Source organism: Schistocerca piceifrons, unplaced genomic scaffold (assembly GCF_021461385.2).
Source record: "Schistocerca piceifrons isolate TAMUIC-IGC-003096 unplaced genomic scaffold, iqSchPice1.1 HiC_scaffold_2479, whole genome shotgun sequence".
Lineage (NCBI taxonomy): Eukaryota > Metazoa > Arthropoda > Insecta > Orthoptera > Acrididae > Schistocerca > Schistocerca piceifrons.
In genome coordinates, this window is record NW_025728423.1 from 430,273 (window position 1) to 445,659 (window position 15,387).

The following is a 15,387-nucleotide window of genomic DNA, read 5'->3' on the forward strand; positions in this document are numbered from 1 at the left end:
TCATTGCTGTTACACTAGTTATAGATTCTGATGTTTCACTTTGGTTTTACTGTATCCCTCTGACCTTCATGATCACGATGAAACACGTAAATTGCATCGGAATTAAATACAAAATGCAGAATGCCGACCTATGTACAAGAAGACTGAGTATTCTTACTGTCTATGTTTGAACCATTCCTGTGACACTAGTTATAGATTCTGATGCTTCACTTCAGGTTTACTGTATCCCCTTCACCTTCTTATTGACGATGAAACACAGAAATTGCATCGAAATTAAATACAAGAGGCACAATGCCTACTCAAGTACAAGAAGACTGGCTCTTCTTACTGTCTATGTTTTGAATCATTTCTGTGACACTAGTTATAGATTCCGATGCTTCACTTCAGGTTTACTGTATCCCCTTCACCTTCTTATTGACGATGAAACACAGAAATTGCATCTTAATTAAATACAAAAGGCACAATACCGGCTTAAATACAAGAACACTGACTCTTCTTACTGTCTATGGTTTGAACCATTCCTGTGACACTAGTAATAGATTCCGATGCTTCACTTCAGGTTTACTGTATCCCTCTGACCTTCTTATTGACGATCAAACACAGAAAATTCGTCGAAATTAAATACAAAAGGCACAATGCAGACTTAAGTACAAGAAGACTGACTCTTCTTACTGTCTATGTTTTGAACCATTGCTGTGACACTAGTTAAAGATTCCGATGCTTCACTTCAGGTTTAATGTATCCCTCTGACCTTCTTATTGACGATGAAACACAGAAATTGCATCTTAATTAAATACAAAAGGCACAATGCCGACTTCAGTACAAGAACACTAACTCATCTTAGTGTCTATGGTTTGCACCATTCCTGTGACACTAGTTATAGATCTCGATGCTTCACTTGAGGTTTACTGTATCCCTCTGACCTACTTATTGACGATGAAATACGTAAATTGCATCGGAATTAAATACAAAAGGCACAATGCAGACTTAAGCACAAGAAGACTGACTCTTCTTACTGTCTATGTTTTGAACCATTCCTGTGACACTAGTTATAGATTCCGATGCTTCACGTCAGGTTTACTGTATCCCTCCGACGTTCTTATTGACGATGAAACACAGAAATTGCATCGGAATTAAATACAAAAGGCACAATGCCGACTCAAGTACAAGAAGACTGTCTCTTCTTACTGTCTATGTTTTGAACCAATTCTGTGACACTAGTTATATATTCCGATGCTTCACTTCAGGTTTACTGTATTCCTCTGACCTTTTTATTGACGAAGAAACACAGATATTGCATCGGAATTAAATACAAAAGGCACAATGCCGACTTAAGTACAAGAAGACTGACCCTTCTTACTGTCTATGCCTTGAACAAATCCTGTGACACTAGTTAAAGATTCCCATGCTTCACTTCAGGTTTACTGTATCCAGCTGACGTTCTTATTGACGATGAAACACAGAAATTGCATTGGAATTAAATACAAAAGGCACAATGCCGACCTAAGTACAAGAAAACTGACTCTTCTTACTGTTTATGTTTTGAACCGTTCCTGTGACACTAGTTATAGATTCCGATGCTTGATTTCAAGTTTACTGTATCCCAGTGGCCTTCTTATTGACGATGAAACACAGAAATTGCATAGGAATTAAATACAAAAGGCACAATGCCGACATAAGTACAAGAAATCTGACTGTTCTTACTCTCTATGTTTTGAACCATTCCTGTGACGCTAGTTAAAGATTCCGATGCTTCACTTCAGGTTTACTGTATCCCTTTCACCTTCTTATTGACGATGAAACACAGAAATTGCATCTTAATTAAATACAAAAGACACAATGCCGACTAAAGTACAAGAACACTGACTCTTCTTGCTGTCTATGGTTTGAACCATTCCTGTGACACTAGTAATAGATTCCGATGCTTCACTTCAGGTTTACTCTATCCCTCTGACCTTCTTATTGACGATGAAACACAGAAATTGCATCTTAATTAATTACAAAAGGCACAATGCCGACTTCAGTACAAGAACACTAACCCATCTCACTGTCTATGGTTTGAACCATTCCTGTGACACTAGTTATAGATTCCGATGCTTCACTTCAGGTTTACTGTATCCCTCTGACCTTCTTATTGACGATGAAACACAGAAATTGCATCGGAATTAAATAGAAGAGGCACAATCCCTACTCAAGTACAAGAAGACTGGCTTTTCTTACTGTCTATATTTTGATTCATTTCTGTGACACTAGTTATAGATTCCGATGCTTCACTTCAGGTTTACTGTATCCCTCTGACCTTCTTGTTGACGATCAAACACAGAAAATTCATCGGAATTAAATACAAAAGGCACAATGCCGACCCAAGTACAAGAAGACTGTCTCTTCTTACTGTCTATGTTTTGAACCAATTCTGTGACACTAGTTATAGATTCCGATGCTTCACTTCGGGTTTACTGTATCCCTCTGACCTTCTTATTGACTAAGAAACACAGATATTGCATCGGAATTAAATACGAAAGGCACAATGCCGACTTAAGTACAAGAAGACTGACCCTTCTTATGGTCTATGTTTTGATCCAATCCTGGGACACTAGCTATAAATTCCGATGCTTCACTTCAGGTTTACTGTATCCCTCTGACCTTCTTATTGACGATGAAACACAGAAATTGCTACGGAATTAAATACAAAAGGCACGATGCTGACCTAAGCACAAGAAAACTGACTCTTCTTACTGTTTCTGTTTTGAACCATTCCTGTGACACTAGTTACAGATTCCGAAGCTTCATTTCAGGTTTACTGTATCCCTGTGACTCTCTTATTGACGATGAAACACAGAAATTGCATTGGAATTAAATACAAAAGGCACAATGCCGACTTAAGTACAAGAAAACTGACTCTTCTTACTGTCAATGTTTTGAACCATTGCTGTTACACTAGTTATAGATTCCTATGCATCACTTCAGTTTACTGTATCCCTCTGACCTTCATAATGACGATGAAACACGTAAATTGCATCGGAATTAAATACAAAAGGCACAATGCCGACTTATGTACAAGAAGACTGACTCTTCTTACTGTCTATGTTTGAACCATTTCTGTGACACTAGTTATAGATTCCGATGCTTCACTTCAGGTATACTGTATCCCTCTGACCTTTTTGTTGACGATCAAACACAGAAAATTCATCGGAATTAAATACAAAAGGCACAATGCCGACTCAAGTACAAAAAGACCGGCTCTTCTTACTGTCTATGTTTTGAACCATTCCTGTGACACTAGTTATAGATTCCGATGCTTCACTTCAGGTTTACTGTATCCCTTTCACCTTCTTATTGACGATGAAACACAGAAATTGCATCTTAATTAAATTCAAAAGGCACAATGCCGACTTAAGTACAAGGACACTGACTCTTCTTACTGTCTATGGTTTGAACCATTCCTGTGACACTAGTAATAGATTCCGATGCTTCACTTCAGGTAACTGTATCCCTCTGACCTTCTTATTGACGATCAAACACAGAAAATTCATCGGAATTAAATACAAAAGGCACAATGCCGACTCAAGTACAAGAAGACCGGCTCTTCTTACTGTCTATGTTTTGAACCATTCCGGTGACACTAGTTATAGATTCCGATGCTTCACTTCAGGTTTACTGTATCAAGCTGACCTTCTTATTGACGATGAAGCACAGAAATTGCATCGGAATTATATACAAAAGTCACAATGCCGACTTAAGCACAAGAAGACTGACTCTTCTTACTGTCTATGTTTTGAACCATTCCTGTGACACTAGTTAAAGATTCCGATGCTTCACGTCAGGTTTACTGTATCCTTCTGACGTTCTTATTGACGATGAAACACAGAAATTGCATCGGAATTAAATACAGAAGGCACAATGCCGACTCAAGTACAAGAAGACTGTCTCTTCTTACTGTCTATGTTTTGAACCAATTCTGTGTCACTAGTTATAGATTCCGATGCTTCACTTCAGGTTTACTGTATCCCTCTGACCATTTTATTGTCGAAGAAACACAGATATTGCATCGGAATGAAATACAAAAGGCACAATGACGACTGAAGTACAAGAAAACTGACTCTTCTTACTGTTTATGTTTTGAACCATTCCTGTGACACTAGTTACAGATTCCGACGCTTTATTTCAAATTTACTGTATCCCTGTGACCTTCTTATTGACGATGAAACACAGAAATTGCATTGGAATTAAATACAAAAGGCACAATGCCGACTTAAGTACAAGAAAACTGACTCTTCTTACTGTCCATGTTTTGAACCATTGCTGTTACACTAGTTATAGATTCCGATGCTTCACTCCAGTTTTACTGTATCCCTCTGACCTTCATAATGACGATGAAACACTTAAATTGAATCGGAATTAAAGACAAAAGGCACAATGCCGACTTATGTACAAGAAGACTGACTCTTCTTACTCTCAATGTTTGAACCATTCCTGTGACACTACTTATAGATTCCGATGCTTCACTTCAGGTTTACTGTGTCCCTCTGACCTTACTATTGACGATGAAGCACAGAAATTAAATCTTAATTACATACAAAAGGCACAATGCCGACTTCAGTACAAGAACACTGACTCTTCTAACTACCTATGGTTTGAACCATTCCTGTGACACTAGTTATAGATTCTGATGCTTCACTTCAGGTTTACTGTATGCCTCTGACCTTCTTATTGACGATAAAACACAGAAAATTCATCGGAAATAAATACAAAAGGCACAATGCCGACCCAAGTACAAGAAGACTGGCTCTTCTTACTGTCTATGTTTTGAACCATTTCTGTGCACTAGTTATAGATTCCGATGCTTCCCTTCAGGTTTACTGTATCCCTTCGACCTTCTTACTGTCGATGAAACACGTAAATTGCATCGGAATTAAATACAAAAGGACAAAGCAGACTTAAGTACAAGAAAACTGACTCTTCTTACTGTCAATGTTTTGAACCATTCCTTTGACACTAGTTATAGATTCCGATGCTTCACTTCAGGTTTACTGTATCCCTCTGACCTTCGTATTGACGATGAGACACAGAAACTCCATCGGAATTAAATACAAAAGGCACAATGCCCACATAAGTACAAAAAAACTGTCTCTTCTTACTGTCTATGTTTTGAACCATTCCTGTGACACTAGTTATAGATTCCGATACTTCACTTCAGGTTTACTGTATCCCTCTGACCTTCTTATTGACGATCAAACTCAGAAAATTCATCGGATTTAAATACAAAAGGCACAATGCCGACCCAAGTACAAGAAGACTGGCTCTTCTTACTGTCTATGTTTTGAACCATTCCTGTGACACTAGATATAGATTCAGATGCTTCACTTCAGGTTTACTGTATCCAGCTGACCTTCTTATTGACGTTGAAGCACATAAATTTCATCGGAATTAAATACAAAAGGCACAATGCCGACTAAAGGACAAGAAAACTGACTCTACTTACTGTTTATGAATTGAAATATTCCTGTGACACTAGCTATAGATTCCGATGCTTCAGGTTTACTACATCCAGCTGACCTTATTGACGATGAAACACAGAAATTGCATCGGAATTAAATACATAAGGCACAATGCCGACTTAAGTACAAGAAGACTGACTCTTCTTACTGTCTATGTTTTGAATCATTTCTGTGACACTAGTTATAGATTCCGATGCTTCACTTCAGGTTTACTGTATCCCCTTCACCTTCTTATTGACGATGAAACACAGAAATTGCACCTTAATTAAATACAAAAGGCACAATACCGGCTTAAATACAAGAACACTGACTCTTCTTACTGTCTATGGTTTGAACCATTCCTGTGACACTAGTAATAGATTCCGATGCTTCACTTCAGGTTTACTGTATCCCTCTGACCTTCTTATTGACGATCAAACACAGAAAATTCATCGAAATTAAATACAAAAGGCACAATGCAGACTTAAGTACAAGAAGACTGACTCTTCTTACTGTCTATGTTTTGAACCATTGCTGTGACACTAGTTAAAGATTCCGATGCTTCACTTCAGGTTTAATGTATCCCTCTGACCTTCTTATTGACGATGAAACACAGAAATTGCATCTTAATTAAATACAAAAGGCACAATGCCGACTTCAGTACAAGAACACTAACTCATCTTAGTGTCTATGGTTTGCACCATTCCTGTGACACTAGTTATAGATTTCGATGCTTCACTTCAGGTTTACTGTATCCCTCTGACCTACTTATTGACGATGAAATACGTAAATTGCGTCGGAATTAAATACAAAGAGCACAATGCAGACTTAAGCACAAGAAGACTGACTCTTCTTACTGTCTATGTTTTGAACCATTCCTGTGACACTAGTTATAGATTCCGATGCTTCACGTCAGGTTTACTGTATCCCTCCGACGTTCTTATTGACGATGAAACACAGAAATTGCATCGGAATTAAATACAAAAGGCACAATGCCGACTCAAGTACAAGAAGACTGTCTCTTCTTACTGTCTATGTTTTGAACCAATTCTGTGACACTAGTTATATATTCCGATGCTTCACTTCAGGTTTACTGTATCCGTCTGACCTTTTTATTGACGAAGAAACACAGATATTGCATCGGAATTAAATACAAAAGGCACAATGCCGACTTAAGTACAAGAAGACTGACCCTTCTTACTGTCTATGCCTTGAACCAATCCTGTGACACTAGTTAAAGATTCCCATGCTTCACTTCAGGTTTACTGTATCCAGCTGACGTTCTTATTGACGATGAAACACAGAAATTGCATTGGAATTAAATACAAAAGGCACAATGCCGACCTAAGTACAAGAAAACTGACTCTTCTTACTGTTTATGTTTTGAACCGTTCCTGTGACACTATTTATAGATTCCGATGCTTGATTTCAAGTTTACTGTATCCCTGTGGCCTTCTTATTGACGATGAAACACAGAAATTGCATAGGAATTAAATACAAAAGGCACAATGCCGACATAAGTACAAGAAATCTGACTCTTCTTACTGTCTATGTTTTGAACCATTCCTGTGACGCTAGTTAAAGATTCCGATGCTTCACTTCAGGTTTACTGTATCCCTTTCACCTTCTTATTGCCGATGAAACACAGAAATTGCATCTTAATTAAATACAAAAGACACAATGCCGACTAAAGTACAAGAACACTGACTCTTCTTGCTGTCTATGGTTTGAACCATTCCTGTGACACTAGTAATAGATTCCGATGCTTCACTTCAGGTTTACTCTATCCCTCTGACCTTCTTATTGACGATGAAACACAGAAATTGCATCTTAATTAATTACAAAAGGCACAATGCCGACTTCAGTACAAGAACACTAACCCATCTTACTGTCTATGGTTTGAACCATTCCTGTGACACTAGTTATAGATTCCGATGCTTCAGGTTTACAGTATCCCTCTGACCTTCTTATTGACGATGAAACACAGAAATTGCATCGGAATTAAATAGAAGAGGCACAATCCCTACTCAAGTACAAGAAGACTGGCTTTTCTTACTGTCTATATTTTGATTCATTTCTGTGACACTAGTTATAGATTCCTATGCTTCACTTCAGGTTTACTGTATCCCTCTGACCTTCTTGTTGACGATCAAACACAGAAAATTCATCGGAATTAAATACAAAAGGCACAATGCCGACCCAAGTACAAGAAGACTGTCTCTTCTTACTGTCTATGTTTTGAACCAATTCTGTGACACTAGTTATAGATTCCGATGCTTCACTTCAGGTTTACTGTATCCCTCTGACCTTCTTATTGACGATGAAACACAGAAATTGCATCGGAATTAAATAGAAGAGGCACAATCCCTACTCAAGTACAAGAAGACTGGCTTTTCTTACTGTCTATATTTTGATTCATTTCTGTGACACTAGTTATAGATTCCGATGCTTCACTTCAGGTTTACTGTATCCCTCTGACCTTCTTGTTGACGATCAAACACAGAAAATTCATCGGAATTAAATACAAAAGGCACAATGCCGACCCAAGTACAAGAAGACTGTCTCCTCTTACTGTCTATGATTTGAACCAATTCTGTGACACTAGTTATAGATTCCGATGCTTCACTTCGGGTTTACTGTATCCCTCTGACCTTCTTATTGACTAAGAAACACAGATATTGCATCGGAATTAAATACGAAAGGCACAATGCCGACTTAAGTACAAGAAGACTGACCCTTCTTATGGTCTATGTTTTGATCCAATCCTGTGACACTAGCTATAAATTCCGATGCTTCACTTCAGGTTTACTGTATCCCTCTGACCTTCTTATTGACGATGAAACACAGAAATTGCTACGGAATTAAATACAAAAGGCACGATGCTGACCTAAGCACAAGAAAACTGACTCTTCTTACTGTTTCTGTTTTGAACCATTCCTGTGACACTAGTTACAGATTCCGATGCTTCATTTCAGGTTTACTGTATCCCTGTGACTCTCTTATTGACGATGAAACACAGAAATTGCATTGGAATTAAATACAAAAGGCACAATGCCGACTTAAGTACAAGAAAACTGACTCTTCTTACTGTCCATGTTTTGAACCATTGCTGTTACACTAGTTATAGATTCCGATGCTTCACTTCAGGTATACTGTATCCCTCTGACCTTTTTGTTGACGATCAAACACAGAAAATCATCGGAATTAAATACAAAAGGCACAATGCCGACTCAAGTACAAAAAGACCGGCTCTTCTTACTGTCTATGTTTTGAACCATTCCTGTGACACTAGTTATAGATTCCGATGCTTCACTTCAGGTTTACTGTATCCCTTTCACCTTCTTATTGACGATGAAACACAGAAATTGCATCTTAATTAAATTCAAAAGGCACAATGCCGACTTAAGTACAAGGACACTGACTCTTCTTACTGTCTATGGTTTGAACCATTCCTGTGACACTAGTAATAGATTCCGATGCTTCACTTCAGGTAACTGTATCCCTCTGACCTTCTTATTGACGATCAAACACAGAAAATTCATCGGAATTAAATACAAAAGGCACAATGCCGACTCAAGTACAAGAAGACCGGCTCTTCTTACTGTCTATGTTTTGAACCATTCCGGTGACACTAGTTATAGATTCCGATGCTTCACTTCAGGTTTACTGTATCAAGCTGACCTTCTTATTGACGATGAAGCACAGAAATTGCATCGGAATTAAATACAAAAGGCACAATGCCGACTTAAGTACAAGAAAACTGACTCTTCTTACTGTCCATGTTTTGAACCATTGCTGTTACACTAGTTATAGATTCCGATGCTTCACTCCAGTTTTACTGTATCCCTCTGACCTTCATAATGACGATGAAACACTTAAATTGAATCGGAATTAAAGACAAAAGGCACAATGCCGACTTATGTACAAGAAGACTGACTCTTCTTACTCTCAATGTTTGAACCATTCCTGTGACACTACTTATAGATTCCGATGCTTCACTTCAGGTTTACTGTGTCCCTCTGACCTTATTATTGACGATGAAGCACAGAAATTAAATCTTAATTACATACAAAAGGCACAATGCCGACTTCAGTACAAGAACACTGACTCTTCTAACTACCTATGGTTTGAACCATTCCTGTGACACTAGTTATAGATTCTGATGCTTCACTTCAGGTTTACTGTATGCCTCTGACCTTCTTATTGACGATAAAACACAGAAAATTCATCGGAAATAAATACAAAAGGCACAATGCCGACCCAAGTACAAGAAGACTGGCTCTTCTTACTGTCTATGTTTTGAACCATTTCTGTGCACTAGTTATAGATTCCGATGCTTCCCTTCAGGTTTACTGTATCCCTTCGACCTTCTTACTGTCGATGAAACACAGAAATTGCATCGGAATTAAATACAAAAGGCACAAAGCAGACTTAAGTACAAGAAAACTGACTCTTCTTACTGTCAATGTTTTGAACCATTCCTTTGACACTAGTTATAGATTCCGATGCTTCACTTCAGGTTTACTGTATCCCTCTGACCTTCGTATTGACGATGAGACACAGAAACTCCATCGGAATTAAATACAAAAGGCACAATGCCCACATAAGTACAAAAAAACTGTCTCTTCTTACTGTCTATGTTTTGAACCATTCCTGTGACACTAGTTATAGATTCCGATACTTCACTTCAGGTTTACTGTATCCCTCTGACCTTCTTATTGACGATCAAACTCAGAAAATTCATCGGATTTAAATACAAAAGGCACAATGCCGACCCAAGTACAAGAAGACTGGCTCTTCTTACTGTCTATGTTTTGAACCATTCCTGTGACACTAGATATAGATTCAGATGCTTCACTTCAGGTTTACTGTATCCAGCTGACCTTCTTATTGACGTTGAAGCACATAAATTTCATCGGAATTAAATACAAAAGGCACAATGCCGACTAAAGGACAAGAAAACTGACTCTACTTACTGTTTATGATTTGAAATATTCCTGTGACACTAGCTATAGATTCCGATGCTTCAGGTTTACTACATCCAGCTGACCTTATTGACGATGAAACACAGAAATTGCATCGGAATTAAATACATAAGGCACAATGCCGACTTAAGTACAAGAAGACTGACTCTTCTTACTGTCTATGTTTTGAATCATTTCTGTGACACTAGTTATAGATTCCGATGCTTCACTTCAGGTTTACTGTATCCCCTTCACCTTCTTATTGACGATGAAACACAGAAATTGCATCTTAATTAAATACAAAAGGCACAATACCGGCTTAAATACAAGAACACTGACTCTTCTTACTGTCTATGGTTTGAACCATTCCTGTGACACTAGTAATAGATTCCGATGCTTCACTTCAGGTTTACTGTATCCCTCTGACCTTCTTATTGACGATCAAACACAGAAAATTCATCGAAATTAAATACAAAAGGCACAATGCAGACTTAAGTACAAGAAGACTGACTCTTCTTACTGTCTATGTTTTGAACCATTGCTGTGACACTAGTTAAAGATTCCGATGCTTCACTTCAGGTTTAATGTATCCCTCTGACCTTCTTATTGACGATGAAACACAGAAATTGCATCTTAATTAAATACAAAAGGCACAATGCCGACTTCAGTACAAGAACACTAACTCATCTTAGTGTCTATGGTTTGCACCATTCCTGTGACACTAGTAATAGATTTCGATGCTTCACTTCAGGTTTACTGTATCCCTCTGACCTACTTATTGACGATGAAATACGTAAATTGCGTCGGAATTAAATACAAAGAGCACAATGCAGACTTAAGCACAAGAAGACTGACTCTTCTTACTGTCTATGTTTTGAACCATTCCTGTGACACTAGTTATAGATTCCGATGCTTCACGTCAGGTTTACTGTATCCCTCCGACGTTCTTATTGACGATGAAACACAGAAATTGCATCGGAATTAAATACAAAAGGCACAATGCCGACTCAAGTACAAGAAGACTGTCTCTTCTTACTGTCTATGTTTTGAACCAATTCTGTGACACTAGTTATATATTCCGATGCTTCACTTCAGGTTTACTGTATCCGTCTGACCTTTTTATTGACGAAGAAACACAGATATTGCATCGGAATTAAATACAAAAGGCACAATGCCGACTTAAGTACAAGAAGACTGACCCTTCTTACTGTCTATGCCTTGAACCAATCCTGTGACACTAGTTAAAGATTCCCATGCTTCACTTCAGGTTTACTGTATCCAGCTGACGTTCTTATTGACGATGAAACACAGAAATTGCATTGGAATTAAATACAAAAGGCACAATGCCGACCTAAGTACAAGAAAACTGACTTTTCTTACTGTTTATGTTTTGAACCGTTCCTGTGACACTATTTATAGATTCCGATGCTTGATTTCAAGTTTACTGTATCCCTGTGGCCTTCTTATTGACGATGAAACACAGAAATTGCATAGGAATTAAATACAAAAGGCACAATGCCGACATAAGTACAAGAAATCTGACTCTTCTTACTGTCAATGTTTTGAACCATTGCTGTTACACTAGTTATAGATTCCTATGCATCACTTCAGTTTACTGTATCCCTCTGACCTTCATAATGACGATGAAACACGTAAATTGGATCGGAATTAAATACAAAAGGCACAATGCCGACTTATGTACAAGAAGACTGACTCTTCTTACCGTCTATGTTTGAACCATTTCTGTGACACTAGTTATAGATTCCGATGCTTCACTTCAGGTATACTGTATCCCTCTGACCTTTTTGTTGACGATCAAACACAGAAAATTCATCGGAATTAAATACAAAAGGCACAATGCCGACTCAAGTACAAAAAGACCGGCTCTTCTTACTGTCTATGTTTTGAACCATTCCTGTGACACTAGTTATAGATTCCGATGCTTCACTTCAGGTTTACTGTATCCCTTTCACCTTGTTATTGACGATGAAACACAGAAATTGCATCTTAATTAAATTCAAAAGGGACAATGCCGACTTAAGTACAAGGACACTGACTCTTCTTACTGTCTATGGTTTGAACCATTCCTGTGACACTAGTAATAGATTCCGATGCTTCACTTCAGGTAACTGTATCCCTCTGACCTTCTTATTGACGATCAAACACAGAAAATTCATCGGAATTAAATACAAAAGGCACAATGCCGACTCAAGTACAAGAAGACCGGCTCTTCTTACTGTCTATGTTTTGAACCATTCCGGTGACACTAGTTATAGATTCCGATGCTTCACTTCAGGTTTACTGTATCAAGCTGACCTTCTTATTGACGATGAAGCACAGAAATTGCATCGGAATTATATACAAAAGTCACAATGCCGACTTAAGTACAAGAAGACTGACTCTTCTTACTGTCTATGTTTTGAACCATTCCTGTGACACTAGTTAAAGATTCCGATGCTTCACTTCAGGTTTACTGTATCCCTCTGACCTACGTATTGACGATGAAACATGTAAATTGCATCGGAATTAAATACAAAAGCCAAAATGCAGACTTAAGCACAAGAAGACTAACTCTTCTTACTGTCTATGTTTTGAACCATTCCTGTGACACTAGTTATAGATTCCGATGCTTCACGTCAGGTTTACTGTATCCCTCTGACGTTCTTATTGACGATGAAACACAGAAATTGCATCGGAATTAAATACAGAAGGCACAATGCCGACTCAAGTACAAGAAGACTGTCTCTTCTTACTGTCTATGTTTTGAACCAATTCTGTGACACTAGTTATAGATTCCGATGCTTCACTTCAGGTTTACTGTATCCCTCTGACCATTTTATTGTCGAAGAAACACAGATATTGCATCGGAATGAAATACAAAAGGCACAATGACGACTGAAGTACAAGAAAACTGACTCTTCTTACTGTTTATGTTTTGAACCATTCCTGTGACACTAGTTACAGATTCCGATGCTTTATTTCAAATTTACTGTATCCCTGTGACCTTCTTATTGACGATGAAACACAGAAATTGCATTGGAATTAAATACAAAAGGCACAATGCCGACTTAAGTACAAGAAAACTGACTCTTCTTACTGTCCATGTTTTGAACCATTGCTGTTACACTAGTTATAGATTCCGATGCTTCACTCCAGTTTTACTGTATCCCTCTGACCTTCATAATGACGATGAAACACTTAAATTGAATCGGAATTAAAGACAAAAGGCACAATGCCGACTTATGTACAAGAAGACTGACTCTTCTTACTCTCAATGTTTGAACCATTCCTGTGACACTACTTATAGATTCCGATGCTTCACTTCAGGTTTACTGTGTCCCTCTGACCTTATTATTGACGATGAAGCACAGAAATTAAATCTTAATTACATACAAAAGGCACAATGCCGACTTCAGTACAAGAACACTGACTCTTCTAACTACCTACGGTTTGAACCATTCCTGTGACACTAGTTATAGATCCTGATGCTTCACTTCAGGTTTACTGTATGCCTCTGACCTTCGTATTGACGATAAAACACAGAAAATTCATCGGAAATAAATACAAAAGGCACAATGCCGACCCAAGTACAAGAAGACTGGCTCTTCTTACTGTCTGTGTTTTGAACCATTTCTGTGCACTAGTTATAGATTCCGATGCTTCCCTTCAGGTTTACTGTATCCCTTCGACCTTCTTACTGTCGATGAAACACAGAAATTGCATCGGAATTAAATACAAAAGGCACAAAGCAGACTTAAGTACAAGAAAACTGACTCTTCTTACTGTCAATGTTTTGAACCATTCCTTTGACACTAGTTATAGATTCCGATGCTTCACTTCAGGTTTACTGTATCCCTCTGACCTTCGTATTGACGATGAAACACAGAAACTCCATCGGAATTAAATACAAAAGGCACAATGCCCACATAAGTACAAAAAAACTGTCTCTTCTTACTGTCTATGTTTTGAACCATTCCTGTGACACTAGTTATAGATTCCGATACTTCACTTCAGGTTTACTGTATCCCTCTGACCTTCTTATTGACGATCAAACTCAGAAAATTCATCGGATTTAAATACAAAAGGCACAATGCCGACCCAAGTACAAGAAGACTGGCTCTTCTTACTGTCTATGTTTTGAACCATTCCTGTGACACTAGATATAGATTCAGATGCTTCACTTCAGGTTTACTGTATCCAGCTGACCTTCTTATTGACGTTGAAGCACATAAATTTCGTCGGAATTAAATACAAAAGGCACAATGCCGACTAAAGGACAAGAAAACTGACTCCACTTACTGTTTATGATTTGAAATATTCCTGTGACACTAGCTATAGATTCCGATGCTTCAGGTTTACTACATCCAGCTGACCTTATTGACGATGAAACACAGAAATTGCATCGGAATTAGATACATAAGGCACAATGCCGACTTAAGTACAAGAAAACTGACTCTTCTTACTGTCTATGTTTTGAACCATTCCTGTGACACTAGTTATGGATTCCGATGCTGCACTTCAGGTTTACTGTATCCCTCTGACCTTCTTATTGACGATGAAACACACAAATTCCAGCGGAATTAAATACAAAAGGCACAATGCCGACTTAAGTACAAGAAGATTGACTCTTCCTACTGTCTATGTTTTGAACCATTCCTGTGACACTAGTTTTAGATTCCGATGCTTCACTTCAGGTTTACTGTATCCCTCTGACCTCCTTATTGACGATGAGACACAGAAATTGCATCTTAATTAAATACAAATGGCACAATGCCGACTTAAGTACAAGAAAACTGACTCTTCTTACTGTCTATGTTTTAACCATTCCTGTGACATTAGTTATAGATTCCGATGCTTCACTTCAGGTTTACTGTATCCCTCTGAGCTTCTTATTGACGATGAAACACAGAAATTGCATCGGAATTAATTACAAAAGGCACAATGCC